Source organism: Salvia miltiorrhiza, chromosome 3, assembly GCF_028751815.1.
Source record: "Salvia miltiorrhiza cultivar Shanhuang (shh) chromosome 3, IMPLAD_Smil_shh, whole genome shotgun sequence".
In the NCBI taxonomy this organism is placed as follows: domain Eukaryota; kingdom Viridiplantae; phylum Streptophyta; class Magnoliopsida; order Lamiales; family Lamiaceae; genus Salvia; species Salvia miltiorrhiza.
The window spans coordinates 29,974,726-29,987,875 of record NC_080389.1 but is presented as its reverse complement, the minus strand read 5'-3'; the positions used below and the strand labels follow the sequence as shown (position 1 = coordinate 29,987,875).

The window sequence follows — 13,150 nt, the reverse complement described above, 5'->3', positions numbered from 1 at the left end:
CGTGACATAGCCATAGATGCAGAACATATGATAAAACGGATGTTTATGTATTGCCGAAAAGGCAAAACGAAAAACAATGAGCAACATAATATATATGCTATATATGTTTTCTCAAAAACAAAATATAATAATAATAATAATAATAATAATAATAATAATAATAATAATTAAAAAAAAAAACAAACAAACAAGTATAATATGCTATTGCTATGTAATCCATAAAGTAAAAGCATTCCAAAAATGATTGATGAGCAAAACTTTAGCAATCAAAACTTTACCTTTTTCCTCCCTGAAAAAAAATCTTTACCTTTTTCAATCAACACATAACTATAAAGCCTGTACCCATTTATCAAGTGCATACAAAGATGCTTTAAAGTTTTAAAAAAACTTTATCATCTTTTAATATCACACCATTTGCATATTCGGCTAAGTATATAAACTTTTTAAAATACATTTTAACGTTGTTTAAAATTTTATAAATTATTCAAAATTATTTAATAAAATAAATTATTAAATTACTTATAAGTTATAAGATAAGTCCCCTAAATAAGTTCTTTAAACCTTAATTATTTTATCATAATCTTACAATCAACAATGATTTCATAAAAATAATCCTACCATTGTTTGTCATCTTCAACAAATACCTTCCATTTTCATATCTTTTCAATTTACTCTCTCTAATTATAATCTCAATTATCCACATCAACAATGATTTTATAAAAATAATCCTACCATTGTTTGTCATCTTCAACAAACACCTTCCATTTTCATATCTTTTCAATTTACTCTATCTAATTATAACCTCAATTATCCACAAACTTTAATAATGAATAAGCTCACTAGCTATTACATCTAGCTTATAAGCTCTTTAAAATAAAGTTTAGCGACTTTAGCCAAAAACTCTCTTAGATACTACATAATGTGACATATTAACATAAAAACAAAGGTGGTATGATGTGACCTTGCATTGACAAAAGCTAGGTAAAAAACCACAAGCGAGCGGTGGTTCAAAGCATCAACGGCGGCTTCCTTGATTCCGGGGAGGCGTTTGACAACCTTCTCAATGGAGGCAGCGCAGTCGGAGCAAATCATTCCGGTGACCGAGAAAAGGGCCTTCGCTTCCGAACCCTCTACGCATTTTTCTTCGTCTCTCACAACCTTAGGGTAACTCGGCATCGATGGATACAATGGCCGCGCCGACAAGTTCCCGTTCTCATTTCTTATGCATGCCATCGACAGCAGCAGCTTCGCGAACATGGCTCTCTCTCTCTCTCTGTGTGTGTGCGCTTATATATATATGTCGTGTAGAGCTCTTCAATTATTTCCCGATGGGCATAGTTTTATAGCATTTTCCAAGTCTTTTTAGACCTGACATAATATAAAAATGAGTTAAAATGGCAAAAACTTTATTTCATAAAGATTATGTTTTTAGAAACAAAGTAATGGTCGTAGTTTAATTGCGTTTGAATCAGAATCATGTTTTGAGGAATCGTTAAACAAATGCTTCGCGGACATGGCTCTCTATGTGTGTGTGTGTGTGTGTGCGCCCTTCTATATATATATATATGTCGTGTAGAGCTCTTCAATTATTTTCCGGTGGGTATAGTTTTATAACATTTTCCAAGTCTTTTTAGACCTGACGTAATATTAAAATGAGTTAAAATGGCAAGAACTTTATTTCATAAAGATTATGTTTTTAGAAAAAAAGTAATGGTCCTGGTTTAATTGCGTTTGAATCAGAATCATATTTTGAGGAATCGTTAAACAAATCGAATCACCTTGGATAAAGTGTTTTGTTTGGAACATAGAATATTAGTTAAGTTACTTTAAAGAGGAAAATTACATTATTTTTATAGAAAATAATATTGTGCTCATTGGAAAGATATGTATGTATGTTCTTGAACTGCAACATGTAAATAACAAAATAACCAGTATCTCATATATGTGATGTTGTCCACAAATGGCATCGCCCAACAAAACAAAACAAGATAGAATCACAAAACCTAGAACAATACATAAACATAGCCCAAAAGTGACTACATCCAGAAGATAAAGGCTGAAACATCAACCAAAGAACAAAACCAAATAAAAACTGACATCATGGAAACGAAATCTGAAGTTAGGATAATCAAGATGGTCCATCCTAACAAGAGCCAAGACATAACGCGGAGGAGTATACTGATCACAGCTAGTGAGAGCCATAGTCCGATGACCCCTACTCGCCCAGAAATACGCCGACTGGTTCTCTCTCAGTGAATATGAGTGAAATGACTTACATAACATGTTTCGCTGCAGACATGAGGGAATAACACCAACAACATCCATGTCGACCTAAATGTGTGTTGATAAATTCATAGACAGCCTGAAGCCCTCAAGAAGAGCATCGAACTCAGCCTTAAAGTTGCAAGCAACAAGAAGTTAACCACGCCAATGCGCCACAGTGAGCTTCCTCGCTGATAACACTCATTTTTCCATGGTTTTTAGTGTTCGTATAATGTCATTTTTATAAGAAATTGAGTGTTGGATGATTGTTTTGTGCTTTTATTGCTTTATATTGTAAACTATGTTACTTGCTCGAACTTTGATGGATTTTACAGGATTTTCGAGATGGAATTTGGAAATATTGTCATAAATAGAAGTTGTAGTTCGTCTCAAGAGGAGTTCGTGAGCGCAAACAGATCGTAAATCGGAGTTCGGACGAAAAAGTTATGGTCAAAACAAGAAAGTCGCGCACAGGAGTGAATAGTGTTGACGGAAATTTCCGAATTTTCGGGTTTTTTATATTTTCTCAGTATTTTCGAGTTCTACACTGTATTTATCTCCTGTGCCTATATATAGGTCCTTTCCGTGACCTATTAGACACATCTTTTCACATCTCTTCACCTCCTTTCTTTTTCTTTTTCTTTTTTTTCAGTTTTACATTCAGTTTTCATAGATTAGATTTATTTCTGCAGATTCAAGCTGTTCATCCATAATTTCTTTCGGGTTTTATCTATTTCATTTATTTTAATTGCTTTCTTTTTATTTATGCTTTTTATTTATTTTAGTATGTCTGGCTAGTTCGTTAATCTGAACCTAGGGTTTGTACATAACTGATTAATTATGTGTGTATGATATATTGATATCAATTTGCCCTCCAACTTGTGATTCATGATTCCTGGTGCTTAATTTCTTGGGAATTATTTGGCCAATAATTTACATGTCTAGTTGTTCGATTTGAAGACTTGAATGCGATAATTGTTCAGCCGATTCAGGAATGCATGTTATAGTAGTAGCCTTGACACTTGAATGGGATAGGTGAAACTATAGGGAGCTATTCTTTGTGTACGCTTGAGAGTTAATTTATTCCTTGGAGTCTTGAATGTGAAGGGGGGGTAAATTAATCTACTTTCATAGGTGTTCATTAGAGAAGCTTGTGAATAGTAATGTGATCTCTCATCAGTGTTGGATTAAATTGGTAATTGAATCAATAGATTAAATGCATGTAGTTAATTAGTAAAAGTACATCCCTAGGGTCAGAGTCTTTTAATATTTGATTTATTTATCATTGTTTTTCTGCTGTTTAGATTTTATTTTATTAAGTTGAGTATTTGATTCACCGTCTTATTTGCTTTGCCTGTCTACTGTCAGTGTCTGTTTAGGGAATAGTTAGAGTAATTTCGTTTATTAGTCCCTGTGGATACGATACTCGGTTACCAATTTTTGCTACAATTGCACTGTGTTAGTTGCGGTATTTTGTTGCTAATAAATTAGTGATCACTCGCCGCAACAGGGAGATGAAGATGATAAATAACTTGCCAAATCAAATTATAAGTATATGAAGGAACAACCATATGCTTGCGACTATTCTCCTCTAGTGACCTAATCTACGTGCAATATCAGTGTTGGTGTGAGAAGGTGAGTGCATTGAAGGAAATCAACAGTAAAAATGGATCAATAGAGTGATCGTTGATCACTATTTGCATGATTTGAATAATGAATATCACTCACTCTCAAGTGTATAAGATAAGGATGTGTATGCACTCGATTCAAGCAAGACATGAGATCAACCATAAGCTTGTAAATTGTCTCACCTCTCCATCACTTAAATGTGTGCTCCTTAACCAAGATAAAAAAAGTCTTTAGATTTGGTTGTAATGTAGGCTTTTTGATAGGGTAGGATAAGATAAATTTGGCCAAGTGACTCAATTGATATAAACAATTAATACAATCACAGACCTCATAACTCCTAATGTAGCACCATCATCACCCATCCAACACCACATTTTTCACAAACTCTTGTTCTCAACCAATAAACAATTTCATAAGGATTTCACCTTTCTAAATGCATCCTATGTATCCCCGTTTTTTCTTCTCCTCAATTCTTTTCTCTTTTTTTTTTGAACAATCACATTTTTTCCTTTTTTTTTTCATTCTAACAACTTGTAGGATACTAGGATTTTTCAATCAAGATCAAGGTTCATAATCTATAATTCACACATCTCCAAAACACCAATTATCCTATATCAACAGTCTCCAAGTTCCCACCTATGGCTAAATCAAAGAATATGGATAACAAAGCTCAAAAGGGTGAACTAGGCTCATATAAGTATTAGGACAATAATAGGATGTATAGGCTAGCAAAGATGACTTAAATCATATCAAAGTTATTAAGCACACTAACGTGACCTCGATGGAGAAACCAAGAGAAGTTCTAGTGAAATATATGCAAGCTCAAATATATAACTCAAAAACAAAAATTGAGACTGAAAAATAATAACAGTCTGGGCTCAAATCTCACAGCTCAATTGTTTGATCACAAGTATATTAGGGGCCACAGTTCTAGCTCATCAATTATGCTCAACTTCAAAAGCAGAAACACATATGCAAGTAGTTCTAATTTTCGTAAAAATCATCACAAGCCAATCATAATTTGTTTTTCACAAACTCTCAACTTATCATTAAAGTCTCGCAATCAAAACAAACGACTCAAAGGAACATCAACAACAACAAAGACACTAAAAACAAAAGACACAACCAAAAGCAGAAATAAAACAGAAGTGCATCCACAAAGACACATCCCCCTAAACTTATTCACCACAAGGGAGAATAATTTTGAAAGGGAATTGTGGGGGCACAAAAACGAATAAATAAAAGAAAAGAAACAAACTCATCAGAATTGAGTTACCTCCGAATAAGCGCTATTTTTAACGTTGTTAGCTCGACGGGACAACGATTTCCGCAAGGAGGCTTGGTACAAGCAATGTGGCACGCACCCGTCGTGCGGTGTGGACAAAATACTTGTGTATGCCTAGTACAGACGATACACGCTCCTACGTCTCACAACAAGAACTCAGTCTTAGTGGCAAGTGTAGGGTCGAATCCCACAGGGAGTGAGGAACAACTTTGTTCTTCAACGACAAACTGAGGTGTCACAGGTCTCAATCTGTATACTCTGCACAAGAAATTAACAAGAATAATAATAACAAAGGGGTGAGGTTATTCGGTTAGGTCATAACTGTTGTCAACATTCATTTCGGTCATAGGCATACTGATAATCCGTCCATGATCCATAGAAACCCAAGGCGTGGCCTAAAGACATTGGGGCGTTTCAAGGGGGTATACTTCACATTTAGGATGGTTGATCCCATTGTGGTCACTTGGTCCGAAGGTCACACAATCCCCAGTCACAAGGCAATGCTTCACTCCTCCTTAGATAATAGTCATACCCGTTACTCACCAAGTATGACCCTCACCAACCTTCTCTCCCGAGGTCCCCAACTCTGCACTTTGAGTGACACATGCCTTCTGGACACAACCATTTTCGGCTTGTCAGCCGACCAGTCATAGACATGCTACGGCGCAGAGATTGCCTTCCTCATTTGATAACCATGGCTTTATGCCTCGTCACAGTTGATGGATAGTCTCTAGAGAAGCCCAAGACTGGATAAGGACAGTGTATCCCATCAATCCTTTCCCCACCTTCTGGATCTACAACGCCTTTTGTTGACGCTGCTCAGCTACTCGGTCGTGGGTTTACCGGTTGTCACGCCCTGGTATACCCTGGCCTTTGCTTGACACGGACAACGTTTTACCGAACGGAGATCACCCGTTAGGCCCCTACTGTCCATGATTTGGCACAGATCCGTTTGGAACCACGAGACTCAACCGAAAGAACAAATACCTCACGAATGTTTACATGTTGACAATAATTATTTTCACCCCTAAAACCTCACCTAAGGGATTACTCACACATAGCAGAATTCATAAATGCAAAATGAATAAAACACATCATGTAACAAAAAGGAAATACTTGATTAATAGAAATGGTACCTACGGCCTCGAGCCTTGAATCTTGTTCGGATAAAAACACAACGGAAAATAGAAAATTACACTGGAATGTAGATTGTTTTAATGCTACACACGGCAGGATCAAAGTAGTAAACTAAATAAAACAGAGTTTCAAAAGGGCCAAGAATTCTTTCACGCTGCACACATCCTCCTTTTATACTACTGCATAGTAAAGGTCCAACCCCCAGCTGCGCTAGCTTCATATCTTCAACGAGATCTTCTTTCCTTCTTTAGCTCAATCCGTGATTGATCTGATTGAAGATAGCTTCCAGCTGCCTGCTGTAGTCAACCTTTTCCTTTCTTCCGATGCTTCTAGCTTCTTCCTCCTTCTTCTCTTTGCTTCCTCCAAATCCCTGAGATTTACTTTCCTTTTCTAGCTTTGGCTGTCTGCTTCTCATGGTAGTGGTCAGACGGATTGCTTCCTTCAGTTTGATTCATACTAGGTGGATTGCTTCAGGTTCTCATGCCCCAAGTTAAACTGGAGAGGTACTGCGGCCGAAGCTCCATGCCGGTAAACATGACATTGCAATCTGGGCTTGGTAATGCCCATTCCAACCACATTCTTTCCGTTTCCGCTCCACTGGACCTTCCTTCCTCAACAACTTCGTTTTCCCTTGGACAGACCTGAACTGACACAAATAAAGGGAAAAATAGGGCCAAATGGCCCAAAAGTCGAAGACGCATCACACCTACACACTTAAACTATACTTGCCCTCAAGTATGTAGGTGGATTCACAGAAGACACAGACGAAAAGTTTGAAAGGTAAGGAATAAAACTACGAGACACAAAACTTGCACCAACATCAGGATCAGATCATACTAACATGCACCATTCAGTTCAGTCTAACCACAAACCAAAGAGTAATGAATATGCATAAAGTGTGATAGTAGTTTCTCTCTCTCTCAAGTACTGGGCTAAGTGTATACACTCTTACTTCGCTGTACCAGTTCTTCTATGAGTTTGATTGAAGACTACAAGTGGAACACACTAGCATGACTCATCAGAGGGTCTTTGTTTGGTTGTAATGGGGTATACGGAGCAAAGGTGGGATAAATATGGTTCAGTGGCTAATTCAGTATCACCCTTACTCAGCATACATGTTCAGTAAACCACAACCAGTCTTTTATTCCCATGTTTTAATAGGGACCGCCCTTTCTTTGATTTTTGGCAATATTTTTCATTCATTTTTTCATTTTTTTTGTGCCCAGATTTTCTTTCTTCTCTCTAGTTCCTTGTTTACCATTTCATGCACCCTAACAATTCTTTCTTTTAGATATAACAATAGAAAGGCTCAAGAAAGAACAAGTTCGGCTCAAATTGGCATAACAAAGGATTTTATCACATTCATCAACAAAGAAAAATCTGGGGCCCTAATCAAAGAAATGTGCCCTAATCACACAAGTCATTACCAGCAGCAGAAGTCCTCAAACAAAATCTAGATTCCCTAGTACAACAAAGTCTCACCAGAAATATGCAATTTTTCATAAATTTGGCCCTGATCTCACTGGTGGGGTACTATCTGTCAGCTCACAACTACTATTATGCATACCATACTCAACCACCAAATCAAACCATGACCAAAATCAGCATGCATATTCTCATCACCATCAAACAGTGCAAGTAAGACTCGACTCAAACAAGACTCCAGAGACACTAAAACATGAAAATCAAAAGATAAAACAAAACCTAATCTAAAAGTTCAGGGTAAGAAAACTTAATTGTCTCAGTCGGAGGACCTCTCCTCCGCATTCAACCTGTCCATGATTGCCTTAAAGCCAGCGTCCATTGCTTTGAATCCTTCCTCCATGGTGTCCCTCATAGTGGCCACTTCTCCACCCAACATCAGCAGCTCGTCCTTAATCTCCTTTAGTTCGACCGTCAGCATGGCAATCTCGCTACTGACCGGGCGAGATGCCCCCTATTCCTTTGCAACTTTCGGTTCCGGTCTAACTGAGCTGCCCTCCGGGTGGACCAGGCGGTGACCGCCTCTCTCATCAACCTCGACAATCCGCCAATGCACAAGACGCTCGATATCAAGGAATCAGGTCTCCGCTACAACTGTTTCATCTTGGGCCTTAACATTGAAATTCGCGAGTTTCTTCGCCAGAAGGGTCACCAGCGAGCACAGGGAGAGGTATTTGTTGGTATGGGTCACCCCATACTGAAACTGCATTGCTGCGGTGAACCCGAAGTTCACCCTCTTCTTCTCCACCATGCACCAGAGCAAGAAAAGTTCTTGCTGCATGACCACGTTTGACCCCTCGATCCGGCCGTAGATGTTGTATGCCAACCAACGATGGCATATTTGCAAAGCTGGGTCGCGGATTTTGTTAGACTTGCTGATGTTCTTCACGTACTTGGCCCCTGTCGAGATTTGAGACCAGTGATGGTCAATCTGACTTCGCCACTCGGGTGGAGCCATGGTCTCAGCTTGCTTGTACTCATCATCATACACCTCCTTGTCCTTAATCACCCCCAGGTGGATGTTCAAATCGTTGATGGAAAGTGGGAACATCTTCCCCCGCAGCTGGAAACGCAGGGTACCTGGGGTTTCGATTGTGTAATTCCCCTTCGGTTTGAATTCCACCGTGCTCATAAACTCCTCCGACATTTTCTTGAAGGCCAACACATTCCATCCCAGAACTTTTCCCCAACCAATATTCTTGAAATACCCTTCTACACGCTTTCTTATTCCAAAGTCGTCCAACACCTCAGTGATCAGAAAATACCATGGGGTTATCTTCCGATTCTACAGAATGGCATACCTCTGGCTGTCTCTCGGTATAGCCGCCTCCATGGAGCTAGGTCTGTAACACCCCGTACTTTTCCTATGTTGAGAGATAGTGTCTTAACACTATTGAGAGTACTGAGATGTCGAATTACGAGACTACTTTTTTTTATGAGCAGATAAGACAGATTGTCTTTCAAATAGAGATACGAGTGAATAAACCGATGATGGAATTAGAGTGATGAGATTTGAGAAATGAGTTGAGATAGAGATGCTGATTGATTTGAGCTGAGATTTTATTTTATTTCCAACTACCGGGAATAGAGTTACCGGATACTGAATTATTAGAGATTGACTGTCCTATTAAGAAAAATAGGAATAATGAGTTGGAAATAGAGTCGAGGAAAAAAGAGTGAGAAACCTTGATAAATAGAGTCGGTCAGAGAGACGTCTAGCTTATTTGAGTCTGCCGACTGTTTTGATGTGATGTTATGTGAATTTACGTGACTGAATGATTATGTGATTTTGTGACGTGTGTCAATATGACCATATTATTATGATTTTATTCGAGACCTTAGCACTTGGAATTTTTATTAAGTTTCCAAAGAAAGTGCGGTTTATTTTTACCGAGAAATCGAATGATGCCGGTTTATGGAAATTTTTCCAAGCATAATATTTTTTTTTAAATTATTTTTTTCCTATGATGAGGAATATTATAATTGAGTGAGTGCACTAATATTAGTGCTATAATTATTTTATTTTGTTCACATGAATAATTATACTATGGTACTTTATTAATGAGTAATATTTCCATAGTTTTTGTGATTATTATTTAATCACCCTTCTCACATGATTTATTTTAATTTTCCTAAGCATGTGACTGATTCAATAAATTGCTAAGTGTAGAGATTGAGAGAGTAGAGATTGAGAGAGTAGAGATTAGAGAGAGTGTAGAGATTAGAGAGAGAGAGATCAAGGCATTAATTGCCAAATATTTCATAAGATTACAAATCTTTCCAAAGATTGCCAAATCTTCTATAAGATTACCAAATCCTCACAAATCTTACCAAGCAATTCTCTCTCACTCACTCACTCCATTCGACCAACACCCTCTCTCCCTCATCTCTCTACTTTCCACCATTGTCAACCATGGATGAGACCTCCGAAGCTTCACCAAAATATGCCAAACACACAAATCACCCTCTAAATCCCACCTAAACACCTCTTATCAACTTGAATTCAAGAGAATCCTTGAAGATGGGCTTCAAGACTAGAGAGAGAAAATTTGATATTTGGTGTAAGCTTGGGTAAGTGATCTCCATATTCATAGATTAGACTTGTATGAGTTTGTACATGAGTATTCTTGAAAGATTGAAGCAAGAAAATCACCCCTTTTCTTTTCCTCAAATTTTCGAAAAAATGGGTATCTTACCCTTCAAAAATATTTCTTTTTCTTTCCTTGAATTGGGGTGAGAAAAGTGATCTATGATATGTTTGGTGATGATTGATGTGTGTTTTGAAAAGCTATGCTTTGAGATTCAAATTTCGATGGAAGTTAGTTTACCCAAAAATGGGAAATTTTGAGTCAATGAGTTAATAGATAAATTGATGGTGTAAATGAGTCTATGAGATGTATATGATGATGATTGATGGAGTAATTTGAGTATATGATGTCCATTGGAGTTTTTGATGTGAGTTAGTTTACTAAAATTAGGGATATGTGTATATATGCCCTTATTTGTAAATTGATGGTTTATATGTGAGTTAAATGGGTTAAGATTAATAGATATATGATGAGATTAAAGATCCATGTGAGTTCATAAAATGTCAAAGAGTTTAGTTTGGTAAAAACTGGGATTTTCTTGTCTATGTGTTTAATAAATGATTTGGCTTAAGATATGTGTAATTGAGCATGATGTTGGTGTTTTAATATGTTTGATTAAGTCTATTGGAAACTAAGTAAAATTTTGACTTGAGTTAGTTTATGAGAATTTTTGAGTTTTCATATTTTGAGAAGTCAATAATTGATAAAATGAGGTCTAATTTGCTTTATGACCATTTTGTGAAGTTGTCATGTTTTTGTTGAGAGTTTATGTGAATATATGAGTTTTTATTAAAGTTTGGTTGGTATGATTATAGGGGATTTATATGTATAAAATGAGTTATATGAAGTATGAGGTCATTTTGAATGATTGAGTGTTTTTAAGCATGAAATTGAGAAGAGGATTGACTTGATACGTTGTAGAAACGTTTTCCTTGAGATTTGAGTTAAGATGTAAAAGAGGAGAGTTAATTTGAGTATGATGAGTATTTTAAATGTTTTTGAATGTTTTTGAGTGTTATATGTGTTTAAAATGAACTTTGATTGGTTTTCTTTGAAGAAATGTTGAATTGAGCATTTAAGAGTTTGAGATGAGTTTTGGTGATTTTTTTTCGTAGGCTACTGACCTACTGTGATCGACGGGTTGTCGATGTCTAATGGCTTTAAATATTTTACAGAATGTCCCTACATGAGTCGTGAGCATACCGGTAAAATTTCAAGTCATTTGGACTTGATTTACTATTTTTACAAAATGCAAAACCAAATCTGCACATTTCTACCGGGAATTTCTGAGAACAGGGGACAAAGTCATTCATTTCAGTAGCTTCCTGTGTGATCTAGCTTTCCAAATTTTTATGGTATCAATCTTACTGTATGGGATAGATATCCACCAAATTTGAGCTCAGTTTGACAACGTTTACTATTTTTCAAAAATCAATGTTTCCGATTGCTCAAAACTGCCGAATATGGTAGACTGTGGTAAAAACGCCATATCTCCCAAACCACTTGGAGTTTCTGACTCTAATTTTTTTTAAATGAAACTAGACTCAAATACCTTTCTTTTGGTATGAGTCTGGAGTCCAGGAGAGGTCGGAGTCAGAACGTGTTAAATTTTGAAGTTGAGTCAGTGGGAAAACAGAACATGATTTGTTGATGATTGATTGTATTTTCTTATGTGCCTTATGTGTTTGTGTTGCCTAAGTGTTTTAATGAGATTAAACGAGTCTTATATGAGAGATAAATCGAGACTTAGAACCATGATTTTCTTGAAACCTATCCTTGGACTTAAGGTTTTGAAATGAGTGAAGAAGTTTATGTAGAGTCGATTAAGAGATAGAATATAAGATAGGGCATGAGTTTTTGTCGTTGAGTTCTAATCGAGATTCATTTTATGACATGAACCTTCGATGATGACGATGATCCCTGAAGACACGAGCAGAGCAGGGAAGTAAGTAACTCCGCTTTGACGGAAGTTTTTGAGTAAGGTCTTCAGGTGGGCAATATTTTGAGTATACAAATATTATACGAGCTTTCTAAAATGATTTTGATGATGATATTTATGAGTTTATCAAATGATTTGGGATAAATGATGTTTGAGAACTGTTTGACTTGCCAATTTTTGATGTTGAGCTTGTATGTTACCCTCTACTGATGAGATGAGACGAATTCGGGTCCTGGGCAGTTGATAGCTATCCTGCCAGGGCTAATGTGCACAGAGGTGACTGTGAGCCGTTGAGCGAATCGGCCGGTCACGGTACTTGAGAGGGAGGCCTACTTCTCAGTACCTTTGATGATGATGAGTTGTAGATGTGGTACATACATGTTGAGATCTTTGACTGCAGTCGTTTACTTATGATGTCATGATTATGAAAACTGCATGCACAGATTCATTTACGCTAACTTATTTCTGTGTATTGCTGAGATGTGGCAAGTTTCAAACCTATAGCTCTAAGAGCACCTTTCTTGTTTTTCGGCGTTTGCCCACTGAGTATTATGTACTCACGCCCTGCATGTATTTCTAAATGTGCAGGCTAAGCGAGAAGCGAGATTGGTCTGGTGCTGGCGGGGAATTGTTAGAGGATGTATTTACTTTATCGTATTTCCATTTTGACGATAAAGTCTTGATAATTGATATACTTGGATTTTCTTTTAAAGTTAAGCAATGTACTCACGGTTATATGTCTTCATACATATAATCGATTCGCCTTTTGCTGCGATACTCTGCATATTATGATTCCTTACGAAAAATGAGCGATACCCGTTTTGTTTT

The 13,150-nt window shown here is 37.0% G+C and overlaps 1 long non-coding RNA gene across 1 annotated transcript; it reads left to right on the top strand.

Moving 5' to 3' along the window:
* Positions 1 to 9,998: 9,998 nt before the first annotated feature.
* LOC131014042 (uncharacterized) lies at positions 9,999 to 13,150 on the top strand. The gene is made up of 3 exons (XR_009097965.1): positions 9,999 to 10,366; positions 12,310 to 12,373; positions 12,911 to 13,150. It is a non-coding gene; the product is annotated as an uncharacterized LOC131014042 (long non-coding RNA).